At 47.7% G+C, this 14,127-nt stretch overlaps 1 long non-coding RNA gene across 1 annotated transcript in view; it reads right to left on the bottom strand.

Annotated features, from left to right (window-relative positions):
• LOC137522987 (uncharacterized) overlaps positions 1–12,811 on the bottom strand; it is a 28,682-nt gene extending 15,871 nt beyond the window's left edge. Inside the window, exon 1 of the long non-coding RNA XR_011022492.1 lies at positions 12,737–12,811. This is a non-coding gene — a long non-coding RNA (uncharacterized lncRNA). The remainder of the gene's footprint in view (positions 1–12,736) is intronic.
• Between the last annotated feature and the right edge of the window lie 1,316 nt (positions 12,812–14,127).

Genomic DNA, 14,127 nt, shown 5'->3' with positions numbered 1-14,127 from the left:
CATAAATCACAGCAATGGCCGTTAGCAACGTCTAAATCTCACGAAATGTCTCATGCAGGTAAAAGACATATTGTTAGACTTGGGCTCCAAAGATGGGTTCCCTACATCTCTGCAAACCAGAGTTACAGGGCTCCAAATTTGGTAAAATCCCCCATAGGCTTTCATTGGGCCTCCTATTTACAGTTCCAAAATCTCACATCTTTTCAAAGGGCAATTGCTCAGCAGTGGCAAATTTTCTAGCATTGTAGGGACCCTTAGGGGGAACGTGACTGGTGAGTTTCGGGCCCCTAGGCCGAAGAGGTCATAGCCTAGGGTCACAAAAACCTGTTTATTTGGGCTATTTCAATGGTAGTGATGGTGACGTACATAAATCTCAGCCATGGCCGTTAGCAACGTCTGAATTTCACGAAATGTCTCATGCAGGTAGAAGACATATTGTTAGACTTGGATTCCAAAGATGGGGTCCCTACATCTCTGCAAACCAGAGTTACAGGGGTCCAAAATTGGTAAAATCCCCCATAGGCTTTCATTGCCTCCCTATTTCACTTTCCAAAATCTCACATCTTTTCAAAGGGCAATTGCTCAGCAGTGGCACATTTTCTAGCATTGTAGGGACCCTTAGGGGGAACATGACTGGTGAGTTTCGGGCCCCTAGGCCGAAGAGGTCATAGCCTAGGGTCACAAAAACCTGTTTATTTGCGCTATTTCAATGGTAGTGATGCTGACGTACATAAATCTCATCCATGGCCGTTAGCAACATCTGAATTTCACGAAATGTCTCATGCAGGTAGAAGACATATTGTTAGACTTGGATTCCAAAGATGGGGTCCCTACATCTCTGCAAACTAGAGTTACAGGGGTCCAAAATTGGTAAAATCCCCCATAGGCTTTTATTGCCTCCCTATTTCACTTTCCAAAATCTCACATCTTTTCAAAGGGCAATTGCTCAGCAGTGGCAAATTTTCTAGCATTGTAGGGACCCTTAGAGGGAACATGACTGGTGAGTTTCGGGCCCCTAGGACGAAGAGGTCATAGCCTAGGGTCACAAAAACCTGTTTATTTGGGCTATTTCAATGGTAGTGATGCTGACGTACATAAATCTCAGCCATGGCCGTTAGCAACGTCTGAATTTCACGAAATGTCTCATGCAGGTAGAAGACATATTGTTAGACTTGGATTCCAAAGATGGGGTCTCTACTTCTCTGCAAACCAGAATTACAGGGCTCCAAAATTGGTAAAATCCCCCATAGGCTTTCATTGGGCCTACTATTTACCGTTCCAAAATCTCACACCATTTCAAAGGGCAATGGCTCAGCAGTGGCAAAACTCACCAGTCATGATCCCCCTAAGGGTCCCTACAATGCTAGAAAATTTGGTACTGCTGAGCCATTGCCCTTTGAAAAGATGTGAGATTTTGGAAAGTGAAATAGGGAGGCAATAAAAGCCTATGGGGGATTTTACCAATTTTGGACCCCTGTAACTCTGGTTTGCAGAGATGTAGGGACCCCATCTTTGGAATCCAAGTCTAACAATATGTCTTCTACCTGCATGAGACATTTCGTGAAATTCAGACGTTGCTAACGGCCATGGCTGAGATTTATGTACGTCACCATCACTACCATTGAAATAGCCCAAATAAACAGGTTTTTGTGACCCTAGGCTATGACCTCTTCGGCCTAGGGGCCCGAAACTCACCAGTCATGTTCCCCCTAAGGGTCCCTACAATGCTAGAAAATTTGCCACTGCTGAGCCATTGCCCTTTGAAAAGATGTGAGATTTTGGAAAGTGAAATAGGGAGGCAATAAAAGCCTATGGGGGATTTTACCAATTTTGGAGCCCTGTAATTCTGGTTTGCAGAGATGTAGAGACCCCATTTTTGGAATCCAAGTCTAACAATATGTCTTCTACCTGCATGAGACATTTCGTGAAATTCAGACGTTGCTAACGGCTATGGCTGAGATTTATGTACGTCAGCATCACTACCATTGAAATAGCCCAAATAAACAGGTATTTGTGACCCTAGGCTATGACCTCTTCGGCCTAGGGGCCCGAAACTCACCAGTCATGTTCCCCCTAAGGGTCCCTACAATACTAGAAAATTTGCCACTGCTGAGCCATTGCCCTTTGAAAAGATGTGAGATTTTGGAAAGTGAAATAGGGAGGCAATAAAAGCCTATGGGGGATTTTACCAATTTTGGACCCCTGTAACTCTGGTTTGCAGAGATGTAGGGACCCCATCTTTGGAATCCAAGTCTAACAATATGTCTTCTACCTGCATGAGACATTTCGTGAAATTCAGACGTTGCTAACGGCCATGGCTGAGATTTATGTACGTCACCATCACTACCATTGAAATAGCCCAAATAAACAGGTTTTTGTGACCCTAGGCTATGACCTCTTCGGCCTAGGGGCCCGAAACTCACCAGTCATGTTCCCCCTAAGGGTCCCTACAATGCTAGAAAATTTGCCACTGCTGAGCAATTGCCCTTTGAAAAGATGTGAGATTTTGGAACTGTAAATAGGAGGCCCAATGAAAGCCTATGGGGGATTTTACCAAATTTGGAGCCCTGTAACTCTGGTTTGCAGAGATGTAGGGAACCCATCTTTGGAGCCCAAGTCTAACAATATGTCTTCTACCTGCATGAGACATTTCGTGAGATTCAGACATTGCTAACGGCCATTGCTGCGATTTATGTACGTCAGGCTCGCCACCATTGAAATTGCCCAAATAAACAGGTTTTTGTGACCCTAGGCTATGACCTCTTCAGCCTAGGACTGCATTGAACGCGACCCACGCATTGTGCGCATTCTGGACAACACCAATTACTGGGTTTATACCCTTCTGGATCCACGGTACAAACACAATGTTCCAAAACTGCTTGAAGAAAGAGTCAGACAGGTCAAAATGGAAGAATACCAGCAGGCCCTTGTGGAGACTTTAGAGAGGAGATTGACATCCTCCCCCTCCTCTAGCCAGTTGTACGCCGACAGACTGACTTCCGCAAACCCAGGACGACCAGGAGGGCAGCAAACAACACAAGCCGCAGCTAGTGCCCAAAAGGGAATGGTATCGGCAGTGTCCTTGGAGTGGAAAAAGTTTCTGACACCCATGCAGCAGCACACAGAACAGCAAGCGTGCAGATCCACCTACAACACCGATCGCCTGGAGAAGATGGTCAAGGACTACATGTCAAATGGCATAGCTGTGTTGAACAATCCATCTGCACCCTTCAACTATTGGGTATCGAAGCTAGACACCTGGCACAAACTGGCAATGTACGCAATAGAGGTGCTGGCTTGCCCGGCAGCCAGCGTTATGTCGGAACGCTGTTTCAGTGCTGCCGGAGGCATCGTCACAGATCGGCATATCCGCCTCTCCACAGAAAATGCAGACCGTCTGACTCAAATTAAAATGAATCAATCCTGGATTGGAAACGACTACGCAACACTCCCGGACCCCAACCAAGTAACATGAACAATGAACATCTGTGATGGGTTAGCGTTTCCGGTCCCTGTTTATTGAACCTCTCATCTGTATTACATTTATGACTGCATGGCGACAAAATGCAAATTGCTATCCGCACGCTTCTTGTCCTCATGCAAGGCCTGGGTTGTTGTGTCTCAAAGCGTGGCCTTCTCCTCCTGCGCCACCCTCCTCCTGTTCCATCATGTGTGCTGCTGCTGGGTTAGCGTTACCGGTCCCTTTTCCTGGAACCTCTTATATGTATTACATTTATGACTGCATGCCGACAAAAAGCATGTTACCTGTGCAAAGAAAACAGACATTTCCCGCATTAAAAGACAGTTTTCCCTTTGAAACTTTAAAATCGATTTTCTCAAAAACTATAAGCTCTTTTTGCTAAATTTTTTCCCTCTTGTACCCACTCCCAAGGTGCACATACCCTGCAAATTTGGGGTATGTAGCATGTAAGAAAGCTTTACAAAGCACGAAAGTTCGGGTCCCCATTGACTTCCATTATGTTCGGAGTTCGGGTCGAACACCCGAACATCGCGGCGATGTTCGGCGAACGTTCGCGAACCCGAACATCTAGGTGTTCGCCCAACACTAGTCCTGGCCAGTTGGGGAACTCTCTTCCGAGAAACTAGCAGGTGTAAAAGCATCGCTGAGAGATCCGGAGTGGCGGATCATATCGGTGGAGTTGACTGTTCTCCTCCTTACCCCTCCCACACTAAGCCACTCCATTGTCTCCCCCCATCCTCCAGAGCAACTGATGCCTCCTTAGGCTGGGGAGGGACTGAGTCCTGATCCCTGTGGGATGACAGTAAGGACCCATTCACACTTAGGCGATTAGCAGGCATTTACTGCTTATTGCCAGTGATCGCAAGCGCAATGTTAACTACATGGCAGTGATCTCACTGCTGCAATCACCAGCGATTCCCGATTAGCGCTAAACGCAAACACGCATTTTATTTATTTTTTTGCATTTTTTGAGCGATTGCTATTACACTGTATTTCAATCGTGAATCACAATCAATCAAAAAAACGATAAAATGTCCTGTGAAAGATATGCGTTTTATGGCGTAAAAATCGCTGGCACAAAATACTAGCACTAATCGCTAGCATTTTGCATTTCTAAGTGTGAACGGGGCCTAATTGTGCGTGTGTATGCATTCACCGATAAGTAATGATAATTATAATTTGCCTACTTTGTGATTTTTTTTACAGCCTTTAGATTTTATAATTCATGTTTTGAATCTCTGACGAGTATAAGGAGTCATTTGCCTTCCTCAGTGTATGTGACCACCATGAATGTCGGTTGATTGACATGTTTATTCTGCTTCCAACTGTCATTTTACAGAACTGATTTTTAAATGAAACTGTTTTTTCTGGGCAACAGATGAATACATGGGGCTTGATTCACAAAGCGGTGCTAACAGTTAGCACGCTGGTGAAAAGCCCTTTATCACGCCTAAACTCAGTTTAGGCATGATACGTTTAGGTGTGATAAGTTTAGGCGTGATAGGTTTAGGCGTGATAACTATAGCACCAACTGGGTTAGCACCGCAGTGCACAGCTGATCAAAAGTTTTGTGCTAGCAAAGTCTGGTGCACTTATCACGCCTAAACTGGCTTTTCACCAGCGTGGTGCAATGGTTATCACGCCTAAAGTCTTTTAGGCGTACTAACTGGGTTAGCACCGCTTTGTGAATCGAGCCCATGCTCTTCACACAAGACTCTGAGATACAGGTTTATCTTTCTCACTAGAAGAGCTATACTAGACATACTCAAATCATCCACCACCAATATCACATGACTGGAGAACAGGTGTTATAAGGTTGCTAAGTAAACAGTATCCTTTTATTTTTAAAAAATGTACAAAAGGTTACTATAAGGCCCAGTTCACACTTGTGTTGAAGTGGCAAATGGATCCGTGAAAACGGATCTGATCACCGGACGATTCCGTTTCCCCACATCCCCCCAGAATCCCACCCCCAAAGTGTATTTTTCTATTTAGAACGGTCCGTTTGTTCACTAGTGTGAACAAATGTTCCAGTTTCTCATTATCCCCAATGCAGTGCTTTAGCTTCTGTTCCGCTGGGCTCGGCTGTCCGGAAAAATTAGTGCAGCAGCTAACTTGCGGTCCATTCAGCGGATCATGTAGAACAGACCCGTTTGAACGGACGGATATGAACGGATCCATAGGTTAGCATTGGCTCCATTTGCATCCGTTCTCTTTCGATCCGGAAACAGACCAGGTTTTTTTTTTAACTCTAATGTAACCGGGCCTCACTGCTTTAAAAGGATACATAAGGCAGGAAAACACTATAAAAACTTTTACCTCCATGTATCCAGGGTGCTAGGCAGTGGTGGCCCGCATCCTCCTTTTAACCCCCCACCACCACCACCAACCCAGTGCTGCATTTTTCCATACCTCCCAACTTTTTGAGATGAGAAAGAGGGACACTTAAGCCATGCCCCTGCCACACCCCTGATCACGCCTTTAGTCACACCTCTAGTCAGTGTCACGCATACCATAAAGATTCCAAATATGTTGTTTTATAATTCAAACCACAGTGGTCCTTTCTATCCTGCTTCATTTTCCATCATATTAACATTTTAAAATTAGTAATATATCAATTTAAAGGAAAGAAATAAAGTCAATAAAACACATTTTTAGTAGAGAAATATATATATTTACATAGAAAGAGGGACAAAGTCCTGAAAGAGGGACAAATGAGGAGGAAAGAGGGACAGGGCTCCCAAAGACAGTTGGGAGCTATGATTTTCTAATAAAAAGTTTTGCACTAGGCCCCAAATGTCCTTGCTCTAGCGCATAATTATATGACTATCACGCTTTGTATCTACTTATCTAAAGTGACCAGATTTTTGTGGGTCCAACCTGGGACGGGGAGGGGGGGCGCGGGGGGGGGGGGGGGGCGAAAAGTGGGGAGGACTGAGGAGCGCCGCGGCGGAAAATGGGCGTGGCCATGACATTGTATGGGCGGAGCTAACGTAATGATGTAACAGCGAGGCATAAGAAAGCAGTGTTTACGCCATGATGTGGACAAACGAGACTTTGCTTCATGGGTGTGCAGAAACTGTGTGATGCTAATAGTATACCAGAACCACAAAGCAGCAAACATAGCCATCTATGACCATTAAATAATAAATGCAGTAACAGTTACCCCGGACACCAGAAAATAAACGCAATGGGCAACATGTCAGCACAAAATAAACGCAATGCGGGCAAACATGTCAGTACAAAATAAACGCAATGCGGGCAAACATGTCAGTACAAAATAAACGCAATGCGGGCAAACATGTCAGTACAAAATAAACGCAATGCGGGCAAACATGTCAGTACAAAATAAATGCAATGCGGGCAAACATTTCACCAGAAAATAAACGCAATGCGGGCAAACATTTCACCAGAAAATAAACGCAATGCGGGCAAACATTTCACCAGAAAATAAACGCAATGCGGGCAAACATTTCACCAGAAAATAAACGCAATGCGGGCAAACATTTCACCAGAAAATAAACGCAATGCGGGCAAACAATTTACCAGAAAATAAACGCAATGCGGGCAAACATTTCACCAGAAAATTAGCGCAATGCGGGCAAACATTTCCCCAGAAAAGAAACACAATGCGGGCAACATGTCAGTACAAAATAAACGCAATGCGGGCAAACATGTCAGTACAAAATAAACGCATTGCGGGCAACATGTCAGTACAAATTAAAACGCAATGCGGGCAAACATTTCACCAGAAAATAAACGCAATGCGGGCAAGCATTTCACCAGAAAATAAACGCAATGCAGGCAAACATTTCACCAGAAAATAAACGCAATGCGGGCAAACATTTTACCAGAAAATTAACGCAATGCGGACAAACATTTCCCCAGAAAAGAAACGCAATGCGGGCAAACATTTCCCCAGAAAAAAAACGCAATGCGGGCAAACATTTCCCCAGAAAAGAAACGCAATGCGGGCAAACATTTCACCAGAAAAGAAACGCAATGCGGGCAAACATTTCACCAGAAAAGAAACGCAATGCGGGCAAACATTTCACCTGGAAAAGAAAGCATTTACTCACCTGGCAGAAGTCTCCGGCCTCTGACGCGCTGCTCCCGGGACCACCTTCCTCCTGCTCGTCTCCCGCGCTGACAGGGCTATGGCAAGATGGCGCCCGAAGCCCTGTACTGGAGACACAAATAGTCTCCAGTACAGGGCTTCGGCAGCCATCTTTCCGTAGCCCTGCTCGCCTGCCGGTGTCGGAACAGACACCGAAGACTAAGGAGGCTGGAGCGGGGCTGCAGGCAATGAACTGGCACGGCGTCTATAGACGCCGCTGCCAGTTCATGAGGATAGAGTGGCCAGAGTCCCGAGGCCGGGACGTCCCGCTGCTGAAAGCGGGACGTTTCCCGGGACCTCATGCAGCCTGGGACAGCGGACCCCGAATCCAGGACGCGTCCCGGGCAATCCGGGACATCTGGTCACTCTGGACTTGATGCAATTTACCCTATTTGTATAGTTTCCCCTTTAAAAGAAGAGTGTTCAGATATTTTTGGGCTCACATGGTCTCTCTCTCCTCCTTTCTCTATCCCTTGATTTAGTTTATAGTAAATCGAAGGAACCCGCTTCTCCGTATACCAAGCCAATACCCTTATTTGGCCACAAGATGGCAATGGTGCAAACCAACATACAGGCCAAAATAAGGAGGTTTTGCTGCACATCATTGCTTGGCAACCACCTTGCGAGACAGAGGCCTGAAATGCAGCACGTTGAGTGGCGAGGATACGCCAAAAAAGACAGAAGTCGGCAGCACGTGCCACACTGGAATCCAATGACACGCTGGTATGAGGGCCCTCATCTGGAGCTCTCTTCCACACAGGGTTGCCAAGCGTCTGTCAATTCACGGACAGTCAGTAAAAAATGAGGCAAATTAGTCCCGTCCGTACTGCCCGTATTTTTGCACTGTGTGTCCGTTTAATTTACTTAGCAAGTCGGCATGTGCATTCTTACAATTGTGATGTACTGCAGCTCCTCCCTCTTGCTGAAATACATCACTCAGCCTCACCCCTTGCAGCCAGTAAGATCCCTTATCTCTGTAGTCTGTACTGGCGTCCTCCAGCGTGCCTGGCTCCGCCTCCAGCCTCGTGAGCTTTCTTCAGATGACTGGGACAGCATGGGGACAGAAACAAGTGAGTCACAATTGGGCTCACTACACCTCGGAGGGTCTGGCCAGCATGCAGCACAGTAGCTGGCTCAGTAAATGCTGTCCCTCCTCACATTCCATCGGGGCTGCTCTGGTCTGGCTGACGGTGTGGTGAAATGTTTTGCAACTTTATCAGATTTTGCAACCGGTTGCACTTATTTATAGGTATAGCTATCAGAAAGTGTAACCTAACCATTGACTTTAACCTATCTGTATCAGAAAATGCAACCCAACCAAACCCTATTCTCACACAGAACCCTTCCCTCTTGCTCAACTAATAACCCCCCTGGAGGGAACAATCCCCCCTCTTGCCCAACTAATAACCCCCCCTGGAGGGAACAATCCCCCCTCTTGCTCAACTAATAACCCCCCCTGCAGGGAACAATCCCCCCTCTTGCTCAACTAATAACCCCCCCTGGAGGGAACAATCCCCCTTGTAGCTCAATGGGATCTGTGGTTGCAAAAAATTACAGGCGTGTTAACAGAGAGGAGCCACGCCTACACAGTCATACACTGTCCTCTATGGCAAGTTGCAAAATATGATGGGTAGCTAAATTTTTCACTACAGCGGCTGTCTGTGACCACTGACCAGGTCACATATAGGCCATTCATGCCTGTATTCAGCATCAAATGCAGAGCAAATTCACAGTTCCCTCTATTCAGGGGTTTCCTGCTGCAGTGTATGTGTGAGAGGTGAGGAACAGTTCAATCACTGCTAAATGAGTGGAAAAAAAAAATATATATATATTTTCAATGTGTAGTGGCATTGTTTTCTCCCATCCTGCCACTTCTGCCAGCATCTTTCTAAGGCGTTTGTTCACTGCTCTTTCTATACAGTATAGCAGACCTCCGCTGTGGCAGCGCTGATGAATTCAGGGACATGAGCGTATTATCTATCGTGACAGGAAACTATGAACTGCATCAGCAAGGATCACTTATTATTTAGCATTTATATAGTGCTGATATCTTCTGCAGCGCTTTACAGAGTACATAGTCATGTCACCGATTGTCCTCAGAGGAGCTCACAATCTAATCCCTACCATAATCATAGTCTAATGTCCGACCATAATATTATTATTATGTATTTACATATGTATTCATATAGCACTGACATCTTCTGCTGCACTTTACAGAGTGCATAGTCAATGCTACCGACTGTCCTCAGAGGTGCTCACAATCTAATCCCTACCATAGCCTAATGTCTTATAATAATATTATTATTATGTATTTATATAGAAGTAACATATTCTGCAGTACTTTGCAGAGTACATAAGTCATGTCACTGACTGTCCTCAGAGGAGCTCACAATCTAATCCTACCATAGTCATAGTCTAATATCTTACCATATTATTATTATTATTATTATTATTATTATTATTATTATTATTATTATTATTATGTAGCATATAGCACTTACATCATGTTTCTTTTATGGGTAAACAATTCTTCTCAGTTCAGTAGGGCTGTTTCACATGACCTTTATGCAGTAATCACTTGCTTTAGCTATGTTTCTTCTTCCCGAAATAAACAATAAGTTCTCTAAAAAGCCCGCTACTGACTCCACCCTTGACTCCGCCCCCTGTCCGTCCAAAATTTGGGGTGTCCAGATTTTTTTACCATTTTGTCCAGTAAAAATGAGAAATTGGGTTGGCATCCCCGCTTCCACAGCCTGTTCGTCATGCTCCAAACCTGGCAGGGGAGGACTGGCCCAGGGGGACGGGGGGCAACTGCCCCCCGGGCCGCCCGAATCTTAAGTAATTAGGGCCAGCCGCTGCTATATGCAGCGGCTGCAGACATACCACAAGTGACAGGTTCGCAGTGGGGATCGCAACCTCGCGCGATATTTCCCGGCAAGTTGAAGTATCCAATCAGAGAAGGGGCTTAGGCGGCCGGCTGTGGTGTGCCCTTGTGCGTGGCTGCACCTGCGGTGGATGTGAGCGGCACAAGGACACAAATAGCTTAGGTCCTCTCCGGCCCGGTGGGTTGACCCTGCTTGACTCCGCCCCCCGCCTGGAGCCATTGCCGCCCGCAACGTGCTGCTGTGCCTGCGGTGTCATCGGAGTGAGCTGTCTCACTCTTCAGCTTTCTGTGCTGGGGGGGCTGGGGGCCTGGAGCTGTGGCTACGAGTGGCTGGCTGGCCTGGCTGGAGGAGTCGGACACAGTCCTCCCCTGTGCTGCTGTGCCTGAGGTGTCGTCGGAGTGAGCTGTCTCACTCTTCAGCTTTCTGTGCTGGGGGGGCTGGGGGCCTGGAGCTGCGGCTTCGAGTGGCTGGCTGGCTGGCTGTCTTGGCTGGAGGAGTCGGACACTCTGGGGGCTGGGAGTCGGAGATGCCACCTATAGCTGCTTGCTGCTGTGGAGGAGGAGGAGGAGGTGTAGGACTGAGGAGACAGGAGGATAGAGGAGGTCGGGTCCAGGTCGCCAGAGGAGAAGGTGGTTTTTATAAATTTTGTTTCTGTACTTCTTCTCCCTTCTTGTCACTGAGTTACTCACACTTTGCTGCCTGCCTGCTACTGCTGTCAAATTCAATTCTCTGCCCAGGCCAGTTTTTTGTGTGATAATCATCCCCATTCTGACCCTGGCCTGAGGGGGAACGTTTTTTCTTCTTGTGGTGTGATTGGCGGCAGGGGAGGGGGGAGGCAGGCAGTTAGGCACTGTCAAACAGGTAGTTGGAAGGGGGGGGGTTAGGTGTCAGACAAGTAGTTTGTACGGTGGATGGGCAGGAGTGGGGTTAGGCATCACCAGGTAGGTAGGTTTGTGTGTGTGTGTGTGTGTGTGGGGGGGGGGGGGGGTTGTTTACAGGAGTTATCAGGCATTTTTAATGAAATAAGTGCTACTTACCCGGGGCTTCCTCCAGCCCCACGCTCCCAGCATGTCCTTCGCCGCAGCTCTGCAGTCAGCCATTCGCTGCCGCTGCCTCCCAGTCCCCGGCGATGGCACCAGTCCGACCTGGATGTCGGCCTGTACTGCGCCTGTTCAAGCAGCACTGTCAATCACCGCCACATAGACCGGAGTGTACTGCGCAGGTGCAGTAGTTCTGCGTCTGCACAGTACGCTCTGGTCCATGTGGCGGTGATTGACAGCGCAGCTCGCACAGGCGCAGTCGGCCTGACGTCATCGCCGGGGGCTGGGAGGCAGCGGCAGCGAACAGCTGACTGCAGAGCAGCGGCAAGGGACATGCTGGGAGCTTGGGGCTGGACGAGCCCTGGGTAAGTAGCACTTATTTTCATAAAAAAAAAAAAAGCCTGATAACTCCTGGTTAGGCATAAGACACAGACAGGTAGATTGTGCGGAGAAATGGGGTTAGGCATCAGGTACATAGTGTGTGTGTGTGTGTGTCTGGGGCTGGGGCTGTTAGTCATCACAATTTGAAGATTTGCACACAAGAAAGATATGGCTTTGGGCTGGGGATGCCGTGAATCGGGCCTCTAGTTTGTGTTGTCCCCCCAGGCCAAAAGGTCCCAGTCCTCCCCTGAAACCTGGCCATCTTCCAACGCACTCTTAAAACACACTTTTTCAGACAAGCTTATAACATTTTATAGCCCCCTATTTACTTACTGTTCACAATCTAATCAGAAGCAAAGGCTCACTGCCTCATCTAGGCCCCCCCCCCCCCCCATCTAGTGTGTCCCCTGCCCCCACAACCCTTTAGATTGTAAGCTTGTAAGGGCAGGGTCATCCTCCTAATGTTTACTGTTTTTGTTGCAATAGTGGTGCTGCTTGAGACTCTGCTGTACATTTTTTTGGGTTGTACCTATGTTCCCCTTGTCGTCTTATTGTGCTTTATAAAGCGCTACAAAATATACTTGCGCTGTATAAATAATAATAACACAGCAAGTGAGCACTTCACTCCCTTGGACGAAATGGCTGTTAGGTTGCTCCGTCCCTGGCACAGACTAAGTAGATGCCATCAGGCCCGCCATCAGGGGGGTACAACCGTGACTTCCGTCACGGGCCCGGGCCGGGCCCAGGGCCCGCAGCCTCGGGCCCCCCCGCCAGGCATCAACCTGCTGTCTCTTCCGGCTCCCCCTCCCCCAGCGGCCGTCGCTGTTAATACCTTCACAGCGGCCGCTCTCCCCTCTCCGGCGCCTGTACTTTCCAGCAGCATCTCTCGGCTGCTGTGTGTGTGATGATGCGACAGGAAGCATGGCTCGGTTCCCATAGTAACGGTGATACACATCGCCGTTACAGGAAGCCGCTGCTCTGGTTCCTGCTGCATCATCACACACAGCAGCCGAGAGATGCTGCTGGAAAGTACAGGCGCCGTAGAGGGGAAAGTGGCCGCTGTGAAGGTAACAGCGGCGGGGGCGAGCGGGGGGCACCACCTACCCATACTGGGGAACTATACTGGGGCACTATACTGGCTATACTGGGGCACTACACTGGCTATACTGGGGCGCTATACTGGCTATACTGGGGCACTGTACTGGCTATACTGGGGCACTGTACTGGCTATACTGGGGCACTATACTAGCTATACTGGGGCACAATAGTGGGGCAACTATACTAGCTATACTGGGGCACTATACTAACTATACTGGGGAACTATACTAGGGCACTATACTGGCTATACTGGGGCACAATACTGGGGGCAACTATACTAGCTATACTGGGGCACTATACTATACTGGGGCACTATACTGGCTATACTGGGGCACTATACTAGCTATACTGGGGCACTATACTGGCTATACTGGGGCACTATACTAGCTATACTGGGGCACTATACTAGCTATACTGGGGCACTATACTAGCTATACTGGGGCACTATACTGGCTATACTGGGGCACTATACTAGCTATACTGGGGCACTATACTAGCTATACTGGGGCACTATACTAACTATACTGGGGCACTATACTGGCTATACTGGGGCACTATACTGGGGCTCTAGACTGGCTATACTGGGGCACTATACTAGCTATACTGGGCACTATACTAGCTATTCTGGGACACTATACTGGGACACTATACTGGGACACTATACTGGGACACTATACTGGCTATACTGGGGCACTATACTGGCTATACTGGGGCACTATACTGGCTATACTGGGGCACTATACTGGCTATACTGGGGCACTGTACTAGCTATACTGGGGCACTATACTAGCTATACTGGGGCACAATAGTGGGGGCAACTATACTAGCTATACTGGGGCACTATACTGGCTATACTGGGGCACTATACTGGCTATACTGGGGCACTGTACTGGCCATACTGGGGCACTGTACTAGCTATACTGGGGCACAATAGTGGGGGCAACTATACTAGCTATACTGTGGCACTATACTAGCTATACTGGGGCACTATACTGGGGCACTGTACTAGCTATACTGGGGCACAATAGTGGGGGCAACTATACTAGCTATACTGGGGCACTATACTAGCTATACTGGGGCACTATACTGGCTATACTGGGGCACTATACTGGCTATACTGGGGCA

This window comes from Hyperolius riggenbachi, chromosome 6 (assembly GCF_040937935.1).
Source record: "Hyperolius riggenbachi isolate aHypRig1 chromosome 6, aHypRig1.pri, whole genome shotgun sequence".
Classification (NCBI taxonomy): domain Eukaryota; kingdom Metazoa; phylum Chordata; class Amphibia; order Anura; family Hyperoliidae; genus Hyperolius; species Hyperolius riggenbachi.
This window is presented reverse-complemented; position numbering and strand designations above follow the sequence as displayed.